The 27,309-nt window shown below is 42.8% G+C and overlaps 16 non-coding genes across 16 annotated transcripts; all 16 read right to left on the bottom strand.

Annotated features, from left to right (window-relative positions):
• Nucleotides 1–6,295: 6,295 nt before the first annotated feature.
• On the bottom strand, nucleotides 6,296–6,367 carry trnap-cgg (transfer RNA proline (anticodon CGG)). The gene has a single exon. It is a non-coding gene; the product is annotated as a tRNA-Pro (tRNA).
• Nucleotides 6,368–8,764: 2,397 nt separating this feature from the next.
• Nucleotides 8,765–8,836, bottom strand: trnap-ugg (transfer RNA proline (anticodon UGG)). Its single transcript has one exon. It is a non-coding gene; the product is annotated as a tRNA-Pro (tRNA).
• Nucleotides 8,837–9,726: 890 nt separating this feature from the next.
• On the bottom strand, nucleotides 9,727–9,798 carry trnap-agg (transfer RNA proline (anticodon AGG)). Its single transcript has one exon. It is a non-coding gene; the product is annotated as a tRNA-Pro (tRNA).
• An 890-nt stretch (nucleotides 9,799–10,688) lies between these two features.
• trnap-cgg (transfer RNA proline (anticodon CGG)) lies at nucleotides 10,689–10,760 on the bottom strand. Its single transcript has one exon. It is a non-coding gene; the product is annotated as a tRNA-Pro (tRNA).
• An 890-nt stretch (nucleotides 10,761–11,650) lies between these two features.
• Nucleotides 11,651–11,722, bottom strand: trnap-ugg (transfer RNA proline (anticodon UGG)). Its single transcript has one exon. It is a non-coding gene; the product is annotated as a tRNA-Pro (tRNA).
• An 890-nt stretch (nucleotides 11,723–12,612) lies between these two features.
• On the bottom strand, nucleotides 12,613–12,684 carry trnap-agg (transfer RNA proline (anticodon AGG)). Its single transcript has one exon. It is a non-coding gene; the product is annotated as a tRNA-Pro (tRNA).
• A 1,852-nt stretch (nucleotides 12,685–14,536) lies between these two features.
• trnap-cgg (transfer RNA proline (anticodon CGG)) lies at nucleotides 14,537–14,608 on the bottom strand. Its single transcript has one exon. It is a non-coding gene; the product is annotated as a tRNA-Pro (tRNA).
• An 891-nt stretch (nucleotides 14,609–15,499) lies between these two features.
• Nucleotides 15,500–15,571, bottom strand: trnap-ugg (transfer RNA proline (anticodon UGG)). The gene has a single exon. It is a non-coding gene; the product is annotated as a tRNA-Pro (tRNA).
• Nucleotides 15,572–17,417: 1,846 nt separating this feature from the next.
• On the bottom strand, nucleotides 17,418–17,489 carry trnap-cgg (transfer RNA proline (anticodon CGG)). The gene has a single exon. It is a non-coding gene; the product is annotated as a tRNA-Pro (tRNA).
• Nucleotides 17,490–18,379: 890 nt separating this feature from the next.
• Nucleotides 18,380–18,451, bottom strand: trnap-ugg (transfer RNA proline (anticodon UGG)). The gene has a single exon. It is a non-coding gene; the product is annotated as a tRNA-Pro (tRNA).
• Nucleotides 18,452–19,341: 890 nt separating this feature from the next.
• Nucleotides 19,342–19,413, bottom strand: trnap-ugg (transfer RNA proline (anticodon UGG)). The gene has a single exon. It is a non-coding gene; the product is annotated as a tRNA-Pro (tRNA).
• A 1,845-nt stretch (nucleotides 19,414–21,258) lies between these two features.
• Nucleotides 21,259–21,330, bottom strand: trnap-ugg (transfer RNA proline (anticodon UGG)). Its single transcript has one exon. It is a non-coding gene; the product is annotated as a tRNA-Pro (tRNA).
• A 1,846-nt stretch (nucleotides 21,331–23,176) lies between these two features.
• Nucleotides 23,177–23,248, bottom strand: trnap-cgg (transfer RNA proline (anticodon CGG)). The gene has a single exon. It is a non-coding gene; the product is annotated as a tRNA-Pro (tRNA).
• A 1,852-nt stretch (nucleotides 23,249–25,100) lies between these two features.
• trnap-ugg (transfer RNA proline (anticodon UGG)) lies at nucleotides 25,101–25,172 on the bottom strand. Its single transcript has one exon. It is a non-coding gene; the product is annotated as a tRNA-Pro (tRNA).
• An 890-nt stretch (nucleotides 25,173–26,062) lies between these two features.
• On the bottom strand, nucleotides 26,063–26,134 carry trnap-agg (transfer RNA proline (anticodon AGG)). The gene has a single exon. It is a non-coding gene; the product is annotated as a tRNA-Pro (tRNA).
• An 890-nt stretch (nucleotides 26,135–27,024) lies between these two features.
• On the bottom strand, nucleotides 27,025–27,096 carry trnap-agg (transfer RNA proline (anticodon AGG)). The gene has a single exon. It is a non-coding gene; the product is annotated as a tRNA-Pro (tRNA).
• Nucleotides 27,097–27,309: the final 213 nt, after the last annotated feature.

Consider the following 27,309-nt stretch of genomic DNA (forward strand, 5'->3'; position numbering starts at 1 on the left):
TTTTACTCGATTATTTTTAGTCAGCTGAATCGACTTTACGGTTAGTCTGCGATAATCTTATGACTGTAAAAGTTTGTAAACCGTGTGGCGTAACTTTCCCCGGTAAAAGCACGTAAAATGTGTCCATATGTCTGGTCTTCTCTTCCTCCCAAGGGTTCACATTTTTTCACATTTTCATGAGAAACAGGAAGTATCCCTCCCACTCCCAACCTGTTTGTCAGCACCAGCTAGCAGCTACCATGTTATTTGTAGGCGATTTGAAGGTTAAGGGCATGCCTGATTGCATTAACAATGAATATGTGGCCAGCAAGTTATCAAAGACAATATACAATGCAGATTTTTGTTACTATATAAAGGAGAAGCTGCAGTTTGTAGAGTCTTTCTTTCATCATTAAAGTTCACAGTGAAATGGCAGTCAAAACTTTTTGACTGATGCTGCTGTAAAGAACTCATCTTGGACTCTGTCACTAAATTAGGATTCTTAAAGAGTTGGTGCTGTGGACTGAACAGAGTGATTGTCAAGACTGAGCAGGATGTTGTGAAATGACTGGCAGCTCAGGCCACAGCTCATGTAGGCAGTGGAGACGCTGTGGCTCAGCTGTAAAACTGTAGGTCTAAAACTGGAGTTCTATTTCAGTTTAACTGTTTCGCATTTAATCTTGTTATTTACCCGACAGGCTTAGCTAGAGTCAATTTAGTCATGGCTGTTTTAATTGTTTAAATTTTGCTTTTATACCCATGGCGGCGCACTGCTAACAACTACCTCCTGAATTCGACTCCACCATCTGGTCGGGGCCTTTCTCTGTAAAGTTTGCATGTGATTTTAGTGTCTGCGTGGGCTCTCTCTGGGTACTGCATGTCTTTGGACTGTGGGACAAAGGCAGTTAGTAGGGTTAGGTTCACTAGTGAGTCTAAATTATGTGAATGGTCTGTCTCTCTGTGTTAGTCCTGCAACAGACTGGTGAGCTGGCTAGCGCGTACTCTGCTTCGCTCCAGCCCCCCGATGATGGGCAGAATACGATGGAAAAATGGAATTAAAACCATACAATGCATCAGTCTATAAAAGTTAAAGTGTTGATTGTTAAAACTATACTGTCTAGTAAAGTACAGCTTGCCCTGTCCTTTTTGTGGTGTTCTGACAAACTGTGCGTATGATTGTAATCATGTCATGTGAGTCATGTAGCTGTGAATATCAGCTGTCATGGAGATGTTGCAGCAGGTCCTCCTCAGCTCTTCTCTTTGTCCAGTTTGGTTCTGTTCATAAACTAATAATTTGCATTGATTACTGAATACAGAAATGTTTGTTGTTGGTCCATAAAGTAAGACGTGTTCATTTTTATCGTCTCTGTCTCTGAAATAAAGCGAGCAAGTCAAGTATCCATTATGATATCAGTGATGCACTTAGAAATATATATCTAAGGTTAAAAAATTCCTATTTTAAACTGACTCTGAGAAATTGGTCTCACCTATTAAACTGGCAAATTGGGCAGAATCAGATGAAGCTGCATGTTTCGATGTACTAACTGAAACATAACAGAAACCCTCTTCCTTTTATTTAAACACATGGGTGAACAGTAGTGATCTGTAGTCATTGTGTTTGACCTGTACCCCAAATTTTAACTTTGTGTCTGTATCTTCAGACTCAGGATATAAAGCATCTTACATTATTTCATCTGAGAAGGGATCCACTTGCTGTTCAGTCCAGTGTGGGTGGGGGGGCTATTGCCAGGAGGAATTTTTCGAGGACTTCCTCAATCCCATGGACAAGTCCTCTGTGGAGGATAAGGAGGATGAGTCGCCCATCACCATGCCAAGGTCACTAAGGTGGTTAAGCAACTTCTCAGGGGCCCTGAGGTGGATGAAATCTACCCTGAGTTTCTTAAGGCACTGGAATTTGTAGGGCTGTCCTAGTTGACAGGCCTTTGTTGGTGCCCCTGGATTGGTGGTTCCCATGCTGATAAACTTGAAACTTATCATTCAGCCTTATTTTGGACTGTGTACAGTACTGTGCAAAGGTTTTGAGACAGCCCTTAGACTTGAACCGGACTTTCTTGTATTCTTTTAAAGCAGTCTTGGACAATAGTTCTACTGGCTCTCTAAAGGTTTTCCAAAATCTTCCTTGGATGTTTGATGCTTTTTAACTCATTTTCAGTCCAGTCCTTGGGCCTGGCCATTTTCAGAGTAATGCCTTTTTATTAAGCTCCTAAAACTCAACACAAAGCAATGTGATTGTGCTGTGTAACCATGTTTACATAGTAGAAAAAAGTAAACAAACATTTCCTTAACTAAGTAGAAAAAATTTGTGATTTTTACTATCAATAATAATAATAATAATAATAATAATCATCATCATAATAATAATAATAATCATAATCATAATAACAATGCTACTTTTCTTATTATTATTATTACTAGCTGTATTATGTGTACTCATATAGACATCTGCAGCATGACAGACAACAGACACAGAGAGACAGACGTGTGGCCAAAGTTACCACACTAACAGCACCTGAAAGACAATTGGCTGACTGCTTTTCCTAACTCTGTTTTTAAGCTTTGTGATATAGAAGGTACAATTAAGACACAATGCAGAAAACATCAAAACAATAAAGGAGCCAGTAAACATTTTATAGCTGGAGTCAGATATATTACAAACAGATTCTTCTGGTCACAGAGACAACATATGAATCATTCTAAATCTAACCAAAGACTCAACACTGTCCATGCACCTGAGCATTCATTTGATTTTTATACCCATAGCTTATGAAACATCTTATGTAAGTTCCCCTCTCATAACCAACTGTAATCTTTTCCTGTAATTATGCTATATTATCATATACAACTTTCTCTGTTGACACAAGGTTACACCAATTCAGTGAGGCTTGGTGCTTTAAGTATTAATGTATTAGCAGGAGTGAAGTATTGCTAAAAGTATTTAAAGTAATGTAAGCCTTGAGCGCAGAAAACAAACAAAAAAGCAGTTGGCCAAAAGCATTGGATTTGCATTAGAACTAAACAAATGAAAATATTTAAAAAATATTCCTCATACCAGAACTAAATAATATGCCATAGTATTTCTTAGAAGTAGTGACTTCCAGGATAGTGAAATGATCTCTAAGACACTCAGCAGCCAGTACAAATCCCACCTCAGCTATTTGGTCTAATTTGTTGTTAGATGTATTTACACTTGTACAGTTACTGGCAGTTGCGCGACTGCTTATTTGTATCATAATGAAGCTCTCCTATCAGCTCAGAAACATCTGGATGAGCCTCTATCCCCAGTCACCTTGACCACTTCCTCTTCCTGCAGGTCACATCCTGTCTGTCTTTATAACAACACCCTGTTACTCATCCTTCCTCAGCATGCACTGTGTTTGTACAAAGAAGCATCATGTGCACTGGAATTAGGTCATTTTTTCGGTCCCCCCTCTAAGCACCAAGTAAATAGCACCAACAGGTAATTGTGTTAAAGGAAATCATACTGAGACCAAGGTCATACATCACCTAACCAAAGTAATCTGACTGAATCAGAAAACAGTGGTTTGGCATTGTGTCCATGTGATTCTCAGCTGAAAGACGACAACAGTATGGATGATAGCATTAATATCCTCATTCTGCATGGTATTTCTTTTTTCTTTTTCTGAAATGACCTTCTTTTATTTCAACCATTGTTTACATGACTGAAATAAATTGAGCAAAAGAATAAGTGGAGAAGAAGAAACAAACCAAAAGGTTAGAGTTCCTTAAAATCAGCAAATGTTCACCCTCTGTCCTGTTTGTTCATTGGCTCGCCCTCTCACTGCTGTGTGTGTTGGATGGGATTACTTGGGCAACACCAAGTTCAACTGCAAGTCAACATATCCATCATTAAGAGTTCAAACTTTATCTTGTAGCTGTTTGTCTAAAACAACTGTGTAGCGATAATAATGATAACAACAACAATGGTGGAGCAGGTCCTATCTACATCGGGAGGTCAGTGGTTTCGCCCTGGCTGCTCCAGTCTGCATGCCAAACATCATTGGGAACGTTATCAACCCCAAGTAACTCTCTGATCTATACATCGGACTATGAATGCATGTGTATGTTAGAATATGCGCTTGTGAATGGATGAATGTGGCGCTCTGAGTGCTCAGGTAGAGTATAAGAATCAGCTTATTTAACATTCACCGTGTGGAAAGAATCGGCTGTTAAATGTGCGTTTCCTCAGATTGTGGCATGTTTGGGTCAAACAATAGCAGCAAATCAGCTCATGACACTCAGTGATAACTCAATTTGCATACTGTTAATACTTAAAATGACTCATGTGGCTGCTTTGACTCACAACTGTACACTCAAAAAAGGAAATTGGGTGGTTGTCACATTTACAAAAGTCTACTTTGTAATTTGAAAAAAATAATTTCATGTTTCTATGGTGAAGGTAATTAAATCATGTAGGATCTCTATGAAATTCATCAACTGTATTTGTTTTTATTGAGATGATTTGATACAATCTAGAAAGAGTGGTTAGTTGCTGGATTCAGTAAATTCACAAGATCACACAGGATTTCAAATGCAGGAAAATCACTGGAGTTATAAGAGGCAGACAACCACACACACACCACATGTATGCTATCGCTATTTACTGTGGTTTAACATGGCTGCATCATCCTGAAGACCCGGACTTCGCAGTCTATCTGGGCCAGGTCCTTAGAAGATCAGGTAGGCACAGAAACGTGAAGTAAACGGCTGTGAAAATTGGACGGTCTAACCTTCAGATATAACAGAACACTGTTGTAATTTCTCAACCATCTCACAGTTCTGTTTAATCAGTTTTCTGTGTCACATTTATTCAGCTGTGTGAAAAAAAACGCGGGGGATTAATCGCTTCTCGTTGCCCCAGGTATACTACATGATGCACGACACACGATGAAGGCGAAACTGGGGCCGATCACCAAAACGGTCGCAAGACTGAAAAATCGGCTCGAAAGGAGCCAAAAATTGCACTGTGTATGCCCAGTATAACACATTTCACCTCTCATCTGAGAACCTTTGTTGGTTCTAAATCTAACTGGTGGAAGGTCCCAGGTATGTTTTTCTACCTGCCCAGTAAGGTTTCCAAGGCAATCTCAAAATGTGACATATACAGATTGCGTGGGAGGGACTGTGCAGTCAATGGCATCACTCAATGAGTCATGAGAGTGACTCATTCACAAAATCGAAAACGTTATTTTAGAAAGACAAATTGGTGTCACACATAACATTGAAAGGTTTGGCACACAACACATTTACAATGCCCCAGAAGGAATGTGTCTTACCAAAGAATTCCATGAAGGTAAGAGCTTGTGATTTTAAGGGGGCTCGTCCGGGATTTGAACCCGGGACCTCTCGCACCCAAAGCGAGAAGCATACGCCTAGACCAACGAGCCACAGGAAGCCTGCGTTTAAGTCTGCAACTCTGAAAGGATAGACTTAAATCGGCCTTCAAATTCAAGCAGGAATGTTTTTAAGCTCTCTTCAGTATTCATTTTTGTACCTTCAGGCCTTTGCTACTGACAAGCTCCAACAGGGATGACTCCAGAGGGACTGCACACAGTGAATGAGAAAAAAGGGTTCCCAGTCATCCACGTCATGGTAGTCTGATGAGCTTTGAAAGAAAGCAGCTGGAATTCTCTAAGTGCCTTGAAGACCTTTCACCTCTCCTCTGAGAACCTTCGTTAGATCTAAAACTAAACGTTGGAGAGTCCCAGGTATTTAAACCCCAGAGGGGGTTGTCTTTACCAGGGTCGTTGACCAACTATGAAACACATCACATGAGCCAAGGGGTGGAAAAAAGGCGTGGGTGATTATCAGCAGAGGTTTCAGGTGAAACCATTATGAGACCTTCACATATGTAGTTTAACGTCTTTACACCGAAATTGAATGGCCTCAATTTCGATCAGACTTTGTGATCTCTAATAGCCCTTTTCCACTTGCACCTACCTAGCTTGGCTTAACTTGACTCAGCCCGATCTTTAAAGTTTCCATTAGGTGATAGTACCTGGTAACAGGTATATTTTAGTACCTGCCCAGTAAGGTTTCCAAGGCAATCTCAAAATGTGACATATACAGATTGCGTGGCAGGGACTGTGCAGTCAATGGCATCACTCAATGGGTCATGAGAGTGACTCCTTCACAAAATCAAAAACGTTATTTTAGAAAGACAAATTGGTGTCACACATAACATTGAAAGGTTTGGCACACAACACATTTACAATGCCCCAGAAGGAATGTGTCTTACCAAAGAATTCCATGAAGCTAAGAGCTTGTGATTTTAAGGGGGCTCGTCCGGGATTTGAACCCGGGACCTCTCGCACCCGAAGCGAGAATCATACGCCTAGACCAACGAGCCACAGGAGGCCTGCGTTCAAGTCTGCAACTCTGAAAGGATAGACTTATATCGGCCTTCAAATTCAAGCAGGAATGGTGTTAAGCTCTCTTCAGTATTCATTTTTGTACCTTCAGGACTTTGCTACTGACAAGCTCCAACAGCGATGACTCCAGAGGGACTGCACACAGTGAATGAGAAAAAAGGGTTCCCAGTCATCGACGTCATGGTAGTCTGATGAGCTTTGAAAGAAAGCAGCTGGAATTCTCTAAGTGCCTTGAAGACCTTTCACCTCTCCTCTGAGAACCTTCATTAGATCTAAAACTAAATGTTGGAGAGTCCCAGGTATTTAAACCCCAGAGGGGGTTGTCTTTACCAGGGTCGTTAACCAACTATGAAACACATAACATTGAAAGGTTTGGCACACAACACATTTAAAATGCCCGAGAAGGAATGTGTCTTAGCAAAGAATTCCATGAAAATAGGAGCTTGTGAGTTTAAGGGAGCTCTTCCGGGATTTGAACCCCGGGACCTCTCGCACCCGAAGAGAGAAACATACTCCTAGACCAACGAGCCACAGGTAGCACGTGATTAACTCTTCAACTCTGAAAGGATAGACTTAAACCAGCCTTCAAATTCAAGCAGGAATGTTTTTAAGCTCTCTTCAGTATTCATTTTTGTACTTTCAGGACTTGGCTACTGACAAGCTCCAACAGGGATGACTCCAGAGGGACTGCACACAGTAAATGAGAAAAAAGGGTTCCCAGTCATCCACGTCATGGTAGTCTGATGAGCTTTGAAAGAAAGCAGCTGGAATTCTCTAAGTGCCTTGAAGACCTTTCACCTCTCCTCTGAGGACCTTCGTTAGATCTAAAACTAAACGTTGGAGAGTCCCAGGTATTTAAAACCCAGAGCGGGTTGTCTTTACCAGGGTCGTTAACCAACTATGAAACACATCACATGAGCCAAGGGGTGGAAAAAAGCTGTGGGTAATTATCAGCAGAGGTCAAACCATTATGAGACCTTCACATATGTAGTTTAACGTCTTTACACCGAAATTGAATGGCCTCAATTTCGATCAGACTTTGTGATCTCTAATAGCCCTTTTCCACTTGCACCTACCTAGCTTGGCTTAACTTGACTCAGCCCGATCTTTAAAGTTTCCATTAGGTGATAGTACCTGGTAACAGGTATATTTTAGTACCTGCCCAGTAAGGTTTCCAAGGCAATCTCAAAATGTGACATATACAGATTGCGTGGCAGGGACTGTGCAGTCAATGGCATCACTCAATGGGTCATGAGAGTGACTCATTCACAAAATCAAAAACGTTATTTTAGAAAGACAAATTGTTGTCACACATAACATTGAAAGGTTTGGCACACAACACATTTACAATGCCCCAGAAGGAATGTGTCTTACCAAAGAATTCCATGAAGCTAAGAGCTTGTGATTTTAAGGGGGCTCGTCCGGGATTTGAACCCGGGACCTCTCGCACCCAAAGCGAGAAGCATACGCCTAGACCAACGAGCCACAGGAAGCCTGCGTTTAAGTCTGCAACTCTGAAAGGATAGACTTAAATCGGCCTTCAAATTCAAGCAGGAATGTTTTTAAGCTCTCTTCAGTATTCATTTTTGTACCTTCAGGCCTTTGCTACTGACAAGCTCCAACAGGGATGACTCCAGAGGGACTGCACACAGTGAATGAGAAAAAAGGGTTCCCAGTCATCCACGTCATGGTAGTCTGATGAGCTTTGAAAGAAAGCAGCTGGAATTCTCTAAGTGCCTTGAAGACCTTTCACCTCTCCTCTGAGAACCTTCGTTAGATCTAAAACTAAACGTTGGAGAGTCCCAGGTATTTAAAACCCAGAGTGGGTTGTCTTTATCAGGGTCGTTGAACAACTATGAAACACATCACATGAGCCAAGGGGTGGAAAAAAGGCGTGGGTGATTATCAGCAGAGGTTTCAGGTGAAACCATTATGAGACCTTCACATATGTAGTTTAACGTCTTTACACCGAAATTGAATGGCCTCAATTTCGATCAGACTTTGTGATCTCTAATAGCCCTTTTCCACTTGCACCTACCTAGCTTGGCTTAACTTGACTCAGCCCGATCTTTAAAGTTTCCATTAGGTGATAGTACCTGGTAACAGGTATATTTTAGTACCTGCCCAGTAAGGTTTCCAAGGCAATCTCAAAATGTGACATATACAGATTGCGTGGCAGGGACTGTGCAGTCAATGGCATCACTCAATGGGTCATGAGAGTGACTCCTTCACAAAATCAAAAACGTTATTTTAGAAAGACAAATTGGTGTCACACATAACATTGAAAGGTTTGGCACACAACACATTTACAATGCCCCAGAAGGAATGTGTCTTACCAAAGAATTCCATGAAGCTAAGAGCTTGTGATTTTAAGGGGGCTCGTCCGGGATTTGAACCCGGGACCTCTCGCACCCAAAGCGAGAATCATACGCCTAGACCAACGAGCCACAGGTAGCATGTGCTTAACTCTTCAACTCTGAAAGGATAGACTTAAATCGGCCTTCAAATTCAAGCAGGAATGTTTTTAAGCTCTCTTCAGTATTCATTTTTGTACCTTCAGGACTTTGCTACTGACAAGTTCCAACAAGGATGACTCCAGAGGGACTGCACACAGTGAATGAGAAAAAAGGGTTCCCAGTCATCCACGTCATGGTAGTCTGATGAGCTTTGAAAGAAAGCAGCTGGAATTCTCTAAGTGCCTTGAAGACCTTTCACCTCTCCTCTGAGAACCTTCGTTAGATCTAAAACTAAACGTTGGAGAGTCCCAGGTATTTAAAACCCAGAGCGGGTTGTCTTTACCAGGGTCGTTGACCAACTATGAAACACATCACATGAGCCAAGGGTGGAAAAAAGGCGTGGGTAATTATCAGCAGAGGTTTGAGGTGAAACCATTATGAGACCTTCACATATGTAGTTTAACGTCTTTACACCGAAATTGAATGGCCTCAATTTCGATCAGACTTTGTGATCTCTAATAGCCCTTTTCCACTTGCACCTACCTAGCTTGGCTTAACTTGACTCAGCTCGATCTTTAGAGTTTCCATTAGGTGATAGTACCTGGTTACAGGTATTTTTTTAGTACCTGCCCAGTAAGGTTTCCAAGGCAATCTCAAAATGTGACATATACAGATTGCGTGGCAGGGACTGTGCAGTCAATGGCATCACTCAATGAGTCATGAGAGTGACTCTTTCACAAAATCAAAAAGGTTATTTTAGAAAGACAAATTGGTGTCACACATCACATTGAAAGGTTTGGCACACAACACATTTACAATGCCCCAGAAGGAATGTGTCTTAGCAAAGAATTCCATGAAGCTTAGAGCTTGTGATTTTAAGGGGGCTCGTCCGGGATTTGAACCCGGGACCTCTCGCACCCTAAGCGAGAATCATACGCCTAGACCAACGAGCCACAGGAAGCCTCCGTTTAAGTCTGCAACTCTGAAAGGATAGACTTAAATCGGCCTTCAAATTCAAGCAGGAATGGTGTTAAGCTCTCTTCAGTATTCATTTTTGTACCTTCAGGACTTTGCTACTGACAAGCTCCAACAGCGATGACTCCAGAGGGACTGCACACAGTGAATGAGAAAAAAGGGTTCCCAGTCATCCACGTCATGGTAGTCTGATGAGCTTTGAAAGAAAGCAGCTGGAATTCTCTAAGTGCCTTGAAGACCTTTCACCTCTCCTCTGAGAACCTTCGTTAGATCTAAGACTAAACGTTGGAGAGTCCCAGGTATTTAAAACCCAGAGCGGGTTGTCTTTACCAGGGTCGTTGACCAACTATGAAACACATCACATGAGCCAAGGGTGGAAAAAAGGCGTGGGTAATTATCAGCAGAGGTTTGAGGTGAAACCATTATGAGACCTTCACATATGTAGTTTAACGTCTTTACACCGAAATTGAATGGCCTCAATTTCGATCAGACTTTGTGATCTCTAATAGCCCTTTTCCACTTGCACCTACCTAGCTTGGCTTAACTTGACTCAGCTCGATCTTTAGAGTTTCCATTAGGTGATAGTACCTGGTTACAGGTATTTTTTTAGTACCTGCCCAGTAAGGTTTCCAAGGCAATCTCAAAATGTGACATATACAGATTGCGTGGCAGGGACTGTGCAGTCAATGGCATCACTCAATGAGTCATGAGAGTGACTCTTTCACAAAATCAAAAAGGTTATTTTAGAAAGACAAATTGGTGTCACAGATCACATTGAAAGGTTTGGCACACAACACATTTACAATGCCCCAGAAGGAATGTGTCTTAGCAAAGAATTCCATGAAGCTTAGAGCTTGTGATTTTAAGGGGGCTCGTCCGGGATTTGAACCCGGGACCTCTCGCACCCGAAGCGAGAATCATACGCCTAGACCAACGAGCCACAGGAAGCCTCCGTTTAAGTCTGCAACTCTGAAAGGATAGACTTAAATCGGCCTTCAAATTCAAGCAGGAATGGTGTTAAGCTCTCTTCAGTATTCATTTTTGTACCTTCAGGCCTTTGCTACTGACAAGCTCCAACAGCGATGACTCCAGAGGGACTGCACACAGTGAATGAGAAAAAAGGGTTCCCAGTCATCCACGTCATGGTAGTCTGATGAGCTTTGAAAGAAAGCAGCTGGAATTCTCTAAGTGCCTTGAAGACCTTTCACCTCTCCTCTGAGAACCTTCGTTATATCTAAAACTAAACGTTGGAGAGTCCCAGGTATTCAAACCCCAGAGCGGGTTGTCTTTACCAGGGTCGTTGACCAACTATGAAACACATCACATGAGCCAAGGGTGGAAAAAAGGCGTGGGTAATTATCAGCAGAGGTTTCAGGTGAAACCATTATGAGACCTTCACATATGTAGTTTAACGTCTTTACACCGAAATTGAATGGCCTCAATTTCGATCAGACTTTGTGATCTCTAATAGCCCTTTTCCACTTGCACCTACCTAGCTTGGCTTAACTTGACTCAGCTCGATCTTTAGAGTTTCCATTAGGTGATAGTACCTGGTTACAGGTATTTTTTTAGTACCTGCCCAGTAAGGTTTCCAAGGCAATCTCAAAATGTGACATATACAGATTGCGTGGCAGGGACTGTGCAGTCAATGGCATCACTCAATGGGTCATGAGAGTGACTCCTTCACAAAATCAAAAACGTTATTTTAGAAAGACAAATTGGTGTCACAGATCACATTGAAAGGTTTGGCACACAACACATTTACAATGCCCCAGAAGGAATGTGTCTTACCAAAGAATTCAATGAAGCAAAGAGCTTGTGATTTTAAGGGGGCTCGTCCGGGATTTGAACCCGGGACCTCTCGCACCCAAAGCGAGAATCATACGCCTAGACCAACGAGCCACAGGAAGCCTGCGTTTAAGTCTGCAACTCTGAAAGGATAGACTTAAATCGGCCTTCAAATTCAAGCAGGAATGTTTTTAAGCTCTCTTCAGTATTCATTTTTGTACCTTCAGGACTTTGCTACTGACAAGTTCCAACAGGGATGACTCCAGAGGGACTGCACACAGTGAATGAGAAAAAAGGGTTCCCAGCCATCCACGTCATGGTAGTCTGATGAGCTTTGAAAGAAAGCAGCTGGAATTCTCTAAGTGCCTTGAAGACCTTTCACCTCTCCTCTGAGAACCTTCGTTAGATCTAAAACTAAACGTTGGAGAGTCCCAGGTATTTAAAACCCAGAGCGGGTTGTCTTTACCAGGGTCGTTGACCAACTATGAAACACATCACATGAGCCAAGGGTGGAAAAAAGGCGTGGGTAATTATCAGCAGAGGTTTGAGGTGAAACCATTATGAGACCTTCACATATGTAGTTTAACGTCTTTACACCGAAATTGAATGGCCTCAATTTCGATCAGACTTTGTGATCTCTAATAGCCCTTTTCCACTTGCACCTACCTAGCTTGGCTTAACTTGACTCAGCTCGATCTTTAGAGTTTCCATTAGGTGATAGTACCTGGTTACAGGTATTTTTTTAGTACCTGCCCAGTAAGGTTTCCAAGGCAATCTCAAAATGTGACATATACAGATTGCGTGGCAGGGACTGTGCAGTCAATGGCATCACTCAATGAGTCATGAGAGTGACTCTTTCACAAAATCAAAAAGGTTATTTTAGAAAGACAAATTGGTGTCACACATCACATTGAAAGGTTTGGCACACAACACATTTACAATGCCCCAGAAGGAATGTGTCTTAGCAAAGAATTCCATGAAGCTTAGAGCTTATGATTTTAAGGGGGCTCGTCCGGGATTTGAACCCGGGACCTCTCGCACCCTAAGCGAGAATCATACGCCTAGACCAACGAGCCACAGGAAGCCTCCGTTTAAGTCTGCAACTCTGAAAGGATAGACTTAAATCGGCCTTCAAATTCAAGCAGGAATGGTGTTAAGCTCTCTTCAGTATTCATTTTTGTACCTTCAGGACTTTGCTACTGACAAGCTCCAACAGCGATGACTCCAGAGGGACTGCACACAGTGAATGAGAAAAAAGGGTTCCCAGTCATCCACGTCATGGTAGTCTGATGAGCTTTGAAAGAAAGCAGCTGGAATTCTCTAAGTGCCTTGAAGACCTTTCACCTCTCCTCTGAGAACCTTCGTTAGATCTAAAACTAAACGTTGGAGAGTCCCAGGTATTTAAACCCCAGAGGGGGTTGTCTTTACCAGGGTCGTTGACCAACTATGAAACACATCACATGAGCCAAGGGGTGGAAAAAAGGCGTGGGTGATTATCAGCAGAGGTTTGAGGTGAAACCATTATGAGACCTTCACATATGTAGTTTAACGTCTTTACACCGAAATTGAATGGCCTCAATTTCGATCAGACTTTGTGATCTCTAATAGCCCTTTTCCACTTGCACCTACCTAGCTTGGCTTAACTTGACTCAGCCCGATCTTTAAAGTTTCCATTAGGTGATAGTACCTGGTAACAGGTATATTTTAGTACCTGCCCAGTAAGGTTTCCAAGGCAATCTCAAAATGTGACATATACAGATTGCGTGGGAGGGACTGTGCAGTCAATGGCATCACTCAATGGGTCATGAGAGTGACTCCTTCACAAAATCAAAAAGGTTATTTTAGAAAGACAAATTGGTGTCACACATCACATTGAAAGGTTTGGCACACAACACATTTACAATGCCCCAGAAGGAATGTGTCTTAGCAAAGAATTCCATGAAGCTTAGAGCTTATGATTTTAAGGGGGCTCGTCTGGGATTTGAACCCGGGACCTCTCGCACCCTAAGCGAGAATCATACGCCTAGACCAACGAGCCACAGGAAGCCTCCGTTTAAGTCTGCAACTCTGAAAGGATAGACTTAAATCGGCCTTCAAATTCAAGCAGGAATGGTGTTAAGCTCTCTTCAGTATTCATTTTTGTACCTTCAGGACTTTGCTACTGACAAGCTCCAACAGCGATGACTCCAGAGGGACTGCACACAGTGAATGAGAAAAAAGGGTTCCCAGTCATCCACGTCATGGTAGTCTGATGAGCTTTGAAAGAAAGCAGCTGGAATTCTCTAAGTGCCTTGAAGACCTTTCACCTCTCCTCTGAGAACCTTCGTTAGATCTAAAACTAAACGTTGGAGAGTCCCAGGTATTTAAACCCCAGAGGGGGTTGTCTTTACCAGGGTCGTTGACCAACTATGAAACACATCACATGAGCCAAGGGGTGGAAAAAAGGCGTGGGTGATTATCAGCAGAGGTTTCAGGTGAAACCATTATGAGACCTTCACATATGTAGTTTAACGTCTTTACACCGAAATTGAATGGCCTCAATTTCGATCAGACTTTGTGATCTCTAATAGCCCTTTTCCACTTGCACCTACCTAGCTTGGCTTAACTTGACTCAGCCCGATCTTTAAAGTTTCCATTAGGTGATAGTACCTGGTAACAGGTATATTTTAGTACCTGCCCAGTAAGGTTTCCAAGGCAATCTCAAAATGTGACATATACAGATTGCGTGGGAGGGACTGTGCAGTCAATGGCATCACTCAATGGGTCATGAGAGTGACTCATTCACAAAATCAAAAACGTTATTTTAGAAAGACAAATTGGTGTCACAGATCACATTGAGTCGTTTGGCACCCAACACATTTAAAATGACCCAGAAGGAATGTGTCTTACCAAAGAATTCCATGAAGCTAAGAAGTTGTGATTTTAAGGGGGCTCGTCCGGGATTTGAACCCGGGACCTCTCGCACCCGAAGCCAGAATCATACGCCTAGACCAACGAGCCACAGGAAGCCTCCGTTTAAGTCTGCAACTCTGAAAGGATAGACTTAAATCGGCCTTTAAATTCAAGCAGGAATGTTTTTAAGCTCTCTTCAGTATTCATTTTTGTACCTTCAGGACTTTGCTACTGACAAGCTAAAGACAGCGATGACTCCAGAGGGACTGCACACAGTGAATGAGAAAAAAGGGTTCCCAGTCATCCACGTCATGGTAGTCTGATGAGCTTTGAAAGAAAGCAGCTGGAATTCTCTAAGTGCCTTGAAGACCTTTCACCTCTCCTCTGAGAACCTTCGTTAGATCTAAAACTAAACGTTGGAGAGTCCCAGGTATTCAAACCCCAGAGCGGGTTGTCTTTACCAGGGTCGTTGACCAACTATGAAACACATCACATGAGCCAAGGGTGGAAAAAAGGCGTGGGTAATTATCAGCAGAGGTTTCAGGTGAAACCATTATGAGACCTTCACATATGTAGTTTAACGTCTTTACACCGAAATTGAATGGCCTCAATTTCGATCAGACTTTGTGATCTCTAATAGCCCTTTTCCACTTGCACCTACCTAGCTTGGCTTAACTTGACTCAGCTCGATCTTTAGAGTTTCCATTAGGTGATAGTACCTGGTTACAGGTATTTTTTTAGTACCTGCCCAGTAAGGTTTCCAAGGCAATCTCAAAATGTGACATATACAGATTGCGTGGCAGGGACTGTGCAGTCAATGGCATCACTCAATGGGTCATGAGAGTGACTCCTTCACAAAATCAAAAACGTTATTTTAGAAAGACAAATTGGTGTCACAGATCACATTGAAAGGTTTGGCACACAACACATTTACAATGCCCCAGAAGGAATGTGTCTTACCAAAGAATTCAATGAAGCAAAGAGCTTGTGATTTTAAGGGGGCTCGTCCGGGATTTGAACCCGGGACCTCTCGCACCCAAAGCGAGAATCATACGCCTAGACCAACGAGCCACAGGAAGCCTGCGTTTAAGTCTGCAACTCTGAAAGGATAGACTTAAATCGGCCTTCAAATTCAAGCAGGAATGTTTTTAAGCTCTCTTCAGTATTCATTTTTGTACCTTCAGGACTTTGCTACTGACAAGTTCCAACAGGGATTACTCCAGAGGGACTGCACACAGTGAATGAGAAAAAAGGGTTCCCAGCCATCCACGTCATGGTAGTCTGATGAGCTTTGAAAGAAAGCAGCTGGAATTCTCTAAGTGCCTTGAAGACCTTTCACCTCTCCTCTGAGAACCTTCGTTAGATCTAAAACTAAACGTTGGAGAGTCCCAGGTATTTAAAACCCAGAGCGGGTTGTCTTTACCAGGGTCGTTGACCAACTATGAAACACATCACATGACCCAAGGGTGGAAAAAAGGCGTGGGTAATTATCAGCAGAGGTTTGAGGTGAAACCATTATGAGACCTTCACATATGTAGTTTAACGTCTTTACACCGAAATTGAATGGCCTCAATTTCGATCAGACTTTGTGATCTCTAATAGCCCTTTTCCACTTGCACCTACCTAGCTTGGCTTAACTTGACTCAGCTCGATCTTTAAAGTTTCCATTAGGTGATAGTACCTGGTTACAGGTATTTTTTTAGTACCTGCCCAGTAAGGTTTCCAAGGCAATCTCAAAATGTGACATATACAGATTGCGTGGGAGGGACTGTGCAGTCAATGGCATCACTCAATGAGTCATGAGAGTGACTCTTTCACAAAATCAAAAACGTTATTTTAGAAAGACAAATTGGTGTCACACATCACATTGAATGGTTTGGCACACAACACATTTACAATGCCGCAGAAGGAATGTGTCTTACCAAAGAATTCCATGAAGCTAAGAGCCTGTGATTTTAAGGGGGCTCGTCCGGGATTTAAACCCGGGACCTCTCGCACCCAAAGCGAGAATCATATGCCTAGACCAACGATCCACAGGTAGCATGTCCTTAACTCTTCAACTCTGAAAGGATAGACTTAAATCGGCCTTCAAATTCAAGCAGGAATGGTGTTAAGCTCTCTTCAGTATTCCTTTTTGTACTTTCAGGACTTTGCTACTGACAAGCTCCAACAGGGATGACTCCAGAGGGACTGCACACAGTGAATGAGAAAAAAGGGTTCCCAGTCATCCACGTCATGGTAGTCTGATGAGCTTTGAAAGAAAGCAGCTGGAATTCTCTAAGTGCATTGAAGACCTTTCACCTCTCCTCTGAGAACCTTCGTTAGATCTAAAACTAAACGTTGGAGAGTCCCAGGTATTTAAAACCCAGAGCGGGTTGTCTTTACCAGGGTCGTTGACCAACTATGAAACACATCACATGAGCCAAGGGGTGGAAAAAAGGTGTGGGTAATTATCAGCAGAGGTCAAACCATTATGAGACCTTCACATATGTAGTTTAACGTCTTTACACCGAAATTGAATGGCCTCAATTTCGATCAGACTTTGTGATCTCTAATAGCCCTTTTCCACTTGCACCTACCTAGCTTGGCTTAACTTGACTCAGCTCGATCTTTAAAGTTTCCATTAGGTGATAGTACCTGGTTACAGGTATTTTTTTAGTACCTGCCCAGTAAGGTTTCCAAGGCAATCTCAAAACGTGACATATACAGATTGCGTGGCAGGGACTGTGCAGTCAATGGCATCACTCAATGAGTCATGAGAGTGACTCCTTCACAAAATCAAATAAGTTATTTTAGAAAGACAAATTGTTGTCACACATCACATTGAGTCGTTTGGCACACAACACATTTACAATGCCCCAGAAGGAATGTGTCTTAGCAAAGAATTCCATGAAGCTTAGAGCTTGTGATTTTAAGGGGGCTCGTCCGGGATTTGAACCCGGGACCTCTCGCACCCGAAGCGAGAATCATACGCCTAGACCAACGAGCCACAGGTAGCATGTGCTTAACTCTTCAACTCTGAAAGGATAGACTTAAATCGGCCTTCAAATTCAAGCAGGAATGTTTTTAAGCTCTCTTCAGTATTCATTTTTGTACCTTCAGGACTTTGCTACTGACAAGTTCCAACAAGGATGACTCCAGAGGGACTGCACACAGTGAATGAGAAAAAAGGGTTCCCAGTCATCCACGTCATGGTAGTCTGATGAGCTTTGAAAGAAAGCAGCTGGAATTCTCTAAGTGCCTTGAAGACCTTTCACCTCTCCTCTGAGAACCTTCGTTAGATCTAAAACTAAACGTTGGAGAGTCCCAGGTATTTAAAACCCAGAGCGGGTTGTCTTTACCAGGGTCGTTGACCAACTATGAAACACATCACATGAGCCAAGGGTGGAAAAAAGGCGTGGGTAATTATCAGCAGAGGTTTCAGGTGAAACCATTATGAGACCTTCACATATGTAGTTTAACGTCTTTACACCGAAATTGAATGGCCTCAATTTCGATCAGACTTTGTGATCTCTAATAGCCCTTTTCCACTTGCACCTACCTAGCTTGGCTTAACTTGACTCAGCTCGATCTTTAGAGTTTCCATTAGGTGATAGTACCTGGTTACAGGTATTTTTTTAGTACCTGCCCAGTAAGGTTTCCAAGGCAATCTCAAAATGTGACATATACAGATTGCGTGGCAGGGACTGTGCAGTCAATGGCATCACTCAATGAGTCATGAGTGTGACTCTTTCACAAAATCAAAAAGGTTATTTTAGAAAGACAAATTGGTGTCACAGATCACATTGAAAGGTTTGGCACACAACACATTTACAATGCCCCAGAAGGAATGTGTCTTAGCAAAGAATTCCATGAAGCTTAGAGCTTGTGATTTTAAGGGGGCTCGTCCGGGATTTGAACCCGGGACCTCTCGCACCCAAAGCGAGAATCATACGCCTAGACCAACGAGCCACAGGAAGCCTGCGTTTAAGTCTGCAACTCTGAAAGGATAGACTTAAATCGGCCTTCAAATTCAAGCAGGAATGGTGTTAAGCTCTCTTCAGTATTCATTTTTGTACCTTCAGGACTTTGCTACTGACAAGCTCCAACAGGGATGACTCCAGAGGGACTGCACACAGTGAATGAGAAAAAAGGGTTCCCAGTCATCCACGTCATGGTAGTCTGATGAGCTTTGAAAGAAAGCAGCTGGAATTCTCTAAGTGCCTTGAAGACCTTTCACCTCTCCTCTGAGAACCTTCGTTAGATCTAAGACTAAACGTTGGAGAGTCCCAGGTATTTAAAACCCAGAGCGGGTTGTCTTTACCAGGGTCGTTGACCAACTATGAAACACATCACATGAGCCAAGGGTGGAAAAAAGGCGTGGGTAATTATCAGCAGAGGTTTGAGGTGAAACCATTATGAGACCTTCACATATGTAGTTTAACGTCTTTACACCGAAATTGAATGGCCTCAATTTCGATCAGACTTTGTGATCTCTAATAGCCCTTTTCCACTTGCACCTACCTAGCTTGGCTTAACTTGACTCAGCTCGATCTTTAGAGTTTCCATTAGGTGATAGTACCTGGTTACAGGTATTTTTTTAGTACCTGCCCAGTAAGGTTTCCAAGGCAATCTCAAAATGTGACATATACAGATTGCGTGGCAGGGACTGTGCAGTCAATGGCATCACTCAATGGGTCATGAGAGTGACTCCTTCACAAAATCAAAAAGGTTATTTTAGAAAGACAAATTGGTGTCACAGATCACATTGAAAGGTTTGGCACACAACACATTTACAATGCCCCAGAAGGAATGTGTCTTAGCAAAGAATTCCATGAAGCTTAGAGCTTGTGATTTTAAGGGGGCTCGTCCGGGATTTGAACCCGGGACCTCTCGCACCCAAAGCGAGAATCATACGCCTAGACCAACGAGCCACAGGAAGCCTGCGTTTAAGTCTGCAACTCTGAAAGGATAGACTTAAATCGGCCTTCAAATTCAAGCAGGAATGTTTTTAAGCTCTCTTCAGTATTCATTTTTGTACCTTCAGGACTTTGCTACTGACAAGTTCCAACAGGGATGACTCCAGAGGGACTGCACACAGTGAATGAGAAAAAAGGGTTCCCAGCCATCCACGTCATGGTAGTCTGATGAGCTTTGAAAGAAAGCAGCTGGAATTCTCTAAGTGCCTTGAAGACCTTTCACCTCTCCTCTGAGAACCTTCGTTAGATCTAAAACTAAACGTTGGAGAGTCCCAGGTATTTAAAACCCAGAGCGGGTTGTCTTTACCAGGGTCGTTGACCAACTATGAAACACATCACATGAGCCAAGGGTGGAAAAAAGGCGTGGGTAATTATCAGCAGAGGTTTGAGGTGAAACCATTATGAGACCTTCACATATGTAGTTTAACGTCTTTACACCGAAATTGAATGGCCTCAATTTCGATCAGACTTTGTGATCTCTAATAGCCCTTTTCCACTTGCACCTACCTAGCTTGGCTTAACTTGACTCAGCCCGATCTTTAAAGTTTCCATTAGGTGATAGTACCTGGTAACAGGTATATTTTAGTACCTGCCCAGTAAGGTTTCCAAGGCAATCTCAAAATGTGACATATACAGATTGCGTGGCAGGGACTGTGCAGTCAATGGCATCACTCAATGGGTCATGAGAGTGACTCCTTCACAAAATCAAAAACGTTATTTTAGAAAGACAAATTGGTGTCACACATCACATTGAAAGGTTTGGCACACAACACATTTACAATGCCCCAGAAGGAATGTGTCTTACCAAAGAATTCCATGAAGCTAAGAGCCTGTGATTTTAAGGGGGCTCGTCCGGGATTTAAACCCGGGAACTCTCGCACCCAAAGCGAGAATCATACGCCTAGACCAACGATCCACAGGTAGCATGTCCTTAACTCTTCAACTCTGAAAGGATAGACTTAAATCGGCCTTCAAATTCAAGCAGGAATGGTGTTAAGCTCTCTTCAGTATTCCTTTTTGTACTTTCAGGACTTTGCTACTGACAAGCTCCAACAGGGATGACTCCAGAGGGACTGCACACAGTGAATGAGAAAAAAGGGTTCCCAGTCATCCACGTCATGGTAGTCTGATGAGCTTTGAAAGAAAGCAGCTGGAATTCTCTAAGTGCATTGAAGACCTTTCACCTCTCCTCTGAGAACCTTCGTTAGATCTAAAACTAAACGTTGGAGAGTCCCAGGTATTTAAAACCCAGAGCGGGTTGTCTTTACCAGGGTCGTTGACCAACTATGAAACACATCACATGAGCCAAGGGGTGGAAAAAAGGTGTGGGTAATTATCAGCAGAGGTCAAACCATTATGAGACCTTCACATATGTAGTTTAACGTCTTTACACCGAAATTGAATGGCCTCAATTTCGATCAGACTTTGTGATCTCTAATAGCCCTTTTCCACTTGCACCTACCTAGCTTGGCTTAACTTGACTCAGCTCGATCTTTAGAGTTTCCATTAGGTGATAGTACCTGGTTACAGGTATTTTTTTAGTACCTGCCCAGTAAGGTTTCCAAGGCAATCTCAAAATGTGACATATACAGATTGCGTGGCAGGGACTGTGCAGTCAATGGCATCACTCAATGAGTCATGAGAGTGACTCTTTCACAAAATCAAAAAGGTTATTTTAGAAAGACAAATTGGTGTCACAGATCACATTGAAAGGTTTGGCACACAACACATTTACAATGCCCCAGAAGGAATGTGTCTTAGCAAAGAATTCCATGAAGCTTAGAGCTTGTGATTTTAAGGGGGCTCGTCCGGGATTTGAACCCGGGACCTCTCGCACCCAAAGCGAGAATCATACGCCTAGACCAACGAGCCACAGGAAGCCTGCGTTTAAGTCTGCAACTCTGAAAGGATAGACTTAAATCGGCCTTCAAATTCAAGCAGGAATGGTGTTAAGCTCTCTTCAGTATTCATTTTTGTACCTTCAGGACTTTGCTACTGACAAGCTCCAACAGGGATGACTCCAGAGGGACTGCACACAGTGAATGAGAAAAAAGGGTTCCCAGTCATCCACGTCATGGTAGTCTGATGAGCTTTGAAAGAAAGCAGCTGGAATTCTCTAAGTGCCTTGAAGACCTTTCACCTCTCCTCTGAGAACCTTCGTTAGATCTAAGACTAAACGTTGGAGAGTCCCAGGTATTTAAAACCCAGAGCGGGTTGTCTTTACCAGGGTCGTTGACCAACTATGAAACACATCACATGAGCCAAGGGTGGAAAAAAGGCGTGGGTAATTATCAGCAGAGGTTTGAGGTGAAACCATTATGAGACCTTCACATATGTAGTTTAACGTCTTTACACCGAAATTGAATGGCCTCAATTTCGATCAGACTTTGTGATCTCTAATAGCCCTTTTCCACTTGCACCTACCTAGCTTGGCTTAACTTGACTCAGCTCGATCTTTAGAGTTTCCATTAGGTGATAGTACCTGGTTACAGGTATTTTTTTAGTACCTGCCCAGTAAGGTTTCCAAGGCAATCTCAAAATGTGACATATACAGATTGCGTGGCAGGGACTGTGCAGTCAATGGCATCACTCAATGGGTCATGAGAGTGACTCCTTCACAAAATCAAAAACGTTATTTTAGAAAGACAAATTGGTGTCACACATCACATTGAAAGGTTTGGCACACAACACATTTACAATGCCCCAGAAGGAATGTGTCTTACCAAAGAATTCCATGAAGCTAAGAGCCTGTGATTTTAAGGGGGCTCGTCCGGGATTTAAACCCGGGAACTCTCGCACCCAAAGCGAGAATCATACGCCTAGACCAGCGATCCACAGGTAGCATGTCCTTAACTCTTCAACTCTGAAAGGATAGACTTAAATCGGCCTTCAAATTCAAGCAGGAATGGTGTTAAGCTCTCTTCAGTATTCCTTTTTGTACTTTCAGGACTTTGCTACTGACAAGCTCCAACAGGGATGACTCCAGAGGGACTGCACACAGTGAATGAGAAAAAAGGGTTCCCAGTCATCCACGTCATGGTAGTCTGATGAGCTTTGAAAGAAAGCAGCTGGAATTCTCTAAGTGCATTGAAGACCTTTCACCTCTCCTCTGAGAACCTTCGTTAGATCTAAAACTAAACGTTGGAGAGTCCCAGGTATTTAAAACCCAGAGCGGGTTGTCTTTACCAGGGTCGTTGACCAACTATGAAACACATCACATGAGCCAAGGGGTGGAAAAAAGGTGTGGGTAATTATCAGCAGAGGTCAAACCATTATGAGACCTTCACATATGTAGTTTAACGTCTTTACACCGAAATTGAATGGCCTCAATTTCGATCAGACTTTGTGATCTCTAATAGCCCTTTTCCACTTGCACCTACCTAGCTTGGCTTAACTTGACTCAGCTCGATCTTTAAAGTTTCCATTAGGTGATAGTACCTGGTTACAGGTATTTTTTTAGTACCTGCCCAGTAAGGTTTCCAAGGCAATCTCAAAACGTGACATATACAGATTGCGTGGCAGGGACTGTGCAGTCAATGGCATCACTCAATGAGTCATGAGAGTGACTCCTTCACAAAATCAAATAAGTTATTTTAGAAAGACAAATTGTTGTCACACATCACATTGAGTCGTTTGGCACACAACACATTTACAATGCCCCAGAAGGAATGTGTCTTAGCAAAGAATTCCATGAAGCTTAGAGCTTGTGATTTTAAGGGGGCTCGTCCGGGATTTGAACCCGGGACCTCTCGCACCCGAAGCGAGAATCATACGCCTAGACCAACGAGCCACAGGAAGCCTGCGTTTAAGTCTGCAACTCTGAAAGGATAGACTTAAATCGGCCTTCAAATTCAAGCAGGAATGTTTTTAAGCTCTCTTCAGTATTCATTTTTGTACCTTCAGGACTTTGCTACTGACAAGTTCCAACAGGGATGACTCCAGAGGGACTGCACACAGTGAATGAGAAAAAAGGGTTCCCAGCCATCCACGTCATGGTAGTCTGATGAGCTTTGAAAGAAAGCAGCTGGAATTCTCTAAGTGCCTTGAAGACCTTTCACCTCTCCTCTGAGAACCTTCGTTAGATCTAAAACTAAACGTTGGAGAGTCCCAGGTATTTAAAACCCAGAGCGGGTTGTCTTTACCAGGGTCGTTGACCAACTATGAAACACATCACATGAGCCAAGGGTGGAAAAAAGGCGTGGGTAATTATCAGCAGAGGTTTCAGGTGAAACCATTATGAGACCTTCACATATGTAGTTTAACGTCTTTACACCGAAATTGAATGGCCTCAATTTCGATCAGACTTTGTGATCTCTAATAGCCCTTTTCCACTTGCACCTACCTAGCTTGGCTTAACTTGACTCAGCTCGATCTTTAGAGTTTCCATTAGGTGATAGTACCTGGTTACAGGTATTTTTTTAGTACCTGCCCAGTAAGGTTTCCAAGGCAATCTCAAAATGTGACATATACAGATTGCGTGGCAGGGACTGTGCAGTCAATGGCATCACTCAATGAGTCATGAGAGTGACTCTTTCACAAAATCAAAAAGGTTATTTTAGAAAGACAAATTGGTGTCACAGATCACATTGAAAGGTTTGGCACACAACACATTTACAATGCCCCAGAAGGAATGTGTCTTAGCAAAGAATTCCATGAAGCTTAGAGCTTGTGATTTTAAGGGGGCTCGTCTGGGATTTGAACCCGGGACCTCTCGCACCCTAAGCGAGAATCATACGCCTAGACCAACGAGCCACAGGAAGCCTCCGTTTAAGTCTGCAACTCTGAAAGGATAGACTTAAATCGGCCTTCAAATTCAAGCAGGAATGGTGTTAAGCTCTCTTCAGTATTCATTTTTGTACCTTCAGGACTTTGCTACTGACAAGCTCCAACAGCGATGACTCCAGAGGGACTGCACACAGTGAATGAGAAAAAAGGGTTCCCAGTCATCCACGTCATGGTAGTCTGATGAGCTTTGAAAGAAAGCAGCTGGAATTCTCTAAGTGCCTTGAAGACCTTTCACCTCTCCTCTGAGAACCTTCGTTATATCTAAAACTAAACGTTGGAGAGTCCCAGGTATTTAAACCCCAGAGCGGGTTGTCTTTACCAGGGTCGTTGACCAACTATGAAACACATCACATGAGCCAAGGGTGGAAAAAAGGCGTGGGTAATTATCAGCAGAGGTTTCAGGTGAAACCATTATGAGACCTTCACATATGTAGTTTAACGTCTTTACACCGAAATTGAATGGCCTCAATTTCGATCAGACTTTGTGATCTCTAATAGCCCTTTTCCACTTGCACCTACCTAGCTTGGCTTAACTTGACTCAGCTCGATCTTTAGAGTTTCCATTAGGTGATAGTACCTGGTTACAGGTATTTTTTTAGTACCTGCCCAGTAAGGTTTCCAAGGCAATCTCAAAATGTGACATATACAGATTGCGTGGCAGGGACTGTGCAGTCAATGGCATCACTCAATGGGTCATGAGAGTGACTCCTTCACAAAATCAAAAACGTTATTTTAGAAAGACAAATTGGTGTCACACATCACATTGAAAGGTTTGGCACACAACACATTTACAATGCCCCAGAAGGAATGTGTCTTACCAAAGAATTCAATGAAGCAAAGAGGTTGTGATTTTAAGGGGGCTCGTCCGGGATTTGAACCCGGGACCTCTCGCACCCAAAGCGAGAATCATACGCCTAGACCAACGAGCCACAGGAAGCCTGCGTTTAAGTCTGCAACTCTGAAAGGATAGACTTAAATCGGCCTTCAAATTCAAGCAGGAATGTTTTTAAGCTCTCTTCAGTATTCATTTTTGTACCTTCAGGACTTTGCTACTGACAAGTTCCAACAGGGATGACTCCAGAGGGACTGCACACAGTGAATAAGAAAAAAGGGTTCCCAGCCATCCACGTCATGGTAGTCTGATGAGCTTTGAAAGAAAGCAGCTGGAATTCTCTAAGTGCCTTGAAGACCTTTCACCTCTCCTCTGAGAACCTTCGTTAGATCTAAAACTAAACGTTGGAGAGTCCCAGGTATTTAAAACCCAGAGGGGGTTGTCTTTACCAGGGTCGTTGAACAACTATGAAACACATCACATGACCCAAGGGTGGAAAAAAGGCGTGGGTAATTATCAGCAGAGGTTTCAGGTGAAACCATTATGAGACCTTCACATATGTAGTTTAACGTCTTTACACCGAAATTGAATGGCCTCAATTTCAATCAGACTTTGTGATCTCTAATAGCCCTTTTCCACTTGCACCTACCTAGCTTGGCTTAACTTGACTCAGCTCGATCTTTAAAGTTTCCATTAGGTGATAGTACCTGGTTACAGGTATTTTTTTAGTACCTGCCCAGTAAGGTTTCCAAGGCAATCTCAAAATGTGACATATACAGATTGCGTGGCAGGGACTGTGCAGTCAATGGCATCACTCAATGAGTCATGAGAGTGACTCATTCACAAAATCGAAAACGTTATTTTAGAAAGACAAATTGGTGTCACAGATCACATTGAAAGGTTTGGCACACAACACATTTACAATGCCCCAGAAGGAATGTGTCTTAGCAAAGAATTCCATGAAGCTTAGAGCTTGTGATTTTAAGGGGGCTCGTCCGGGATTTGAACCCGGGACCTCTCGCACCCTAAGCCAGAATCATACGCCTAGACCAACGAGCCACAGGAAGCCTCCGTTTAAGTCTTCAACTCTGAAAGGATAGACTTAAATCGGCCTTCAAATTCAAGCAGGAATGGTGTTAAGCTCTCTTCAGTATTCATTTTTGTACCTTCAGGACTTTGCTACTGACAAGCTCCAACAGGGATGACTCCCGAGGGACTGCACACAGTGAATGAGAAAAAAGGGTTCCCAGTCATCCACGTCATGGTAGTCTGATGAGCTTTGAAAGAAAGCAGCTGGAATTCTCTAAGTGCCTTGAAGACCTTTCACCTCTCCTCTGAGAACCTTCGTTAGATCTAAGACTAAACGTTGGAGAGTCCCAGGTATTTAAAACCCAGAGCGGGTTGTCTTTACCAGGGTCGTTGACCAACTATGAAACACATCACATGAGCCAAGGGTGGAAAAAAGGCGTGGGTAATTATCAGCAGAGGTTTGAGGTGAAACCATTATGAGACCTTCACATATGTAGTTTAACGTCTTTACACCGAAATTGAATGGCCTCAATTTCGATCAGACTTTGTGATCTCTAATAGCCCTTTTCCACTTGCACCTACCTAGCTTGGCTTAACTTGACTCAGCTCGATCTTTAGAGTTTCCATTAGGTGATAGTACCTGGTTACAGGTATTTTTTTAGTACCTGCCCAGTAAGGTTTCCAAGGCAATCTCAAAATGTGACATATACAGATTGCGTGGCAGGGACTGTGCAGTCAATGGCATCACTCAATGAGTCATGAGAGTGACTCTTTCACAAAATCAAAAAGGTTATTTTAGAAAGACAAATTGGTGTCACAGATCACATTGAAAGGTTTGGCACACAACACATTTACAATGCCCCAGAAGGAATGTGTCTTAGCAAAGAATTCCATGAAGCTTAGAGCTTGTGATTTTAAGGGGGCTCGTCCGGGATTTGAACCCGGGACCTCTCGCACCCTAAGCGAGAATCATACGCCTAGACCAACGAGCCACAGGAAGCCTCCGTTTAAGTCTGCAACTCTGAAAGGATAGACTTAAATCGGCCTTCAAATTCAAGCAGGAATGGTGTTAAGCTCTCTTCAGTATTCATTTTTGTACCTTCAGGACTTTGCTACTGACAAGCTCCAACAGGGATGACTCCAGAGGGACTGCACACAGTGAATGAGAAAAAAGGGTTCCCAGCCATCCACGTCATGGTAGTCTG

The sequence above is a fragment of the Aulonocara sp. 'chitande type north' Nkhata Bay genome, linkage group LG18, assembly GCF_057382095.1.
Source record: "Aulonocara sp. 'chitande type north' Nkhata Bay isolate Kocher_YH1m ecotype deep benthic linkage group LG18, A_spYH_male_GT1.1, whole genome shotgun sequence".
Taxonomy (NCBI): Eukaryota; Metazoa; Chordata; class Actinopteri; order Cichliformes; family Cichlidae; genus Aulonocara; species Aulonocara sp. 'chitande type north' Nkhata Bay.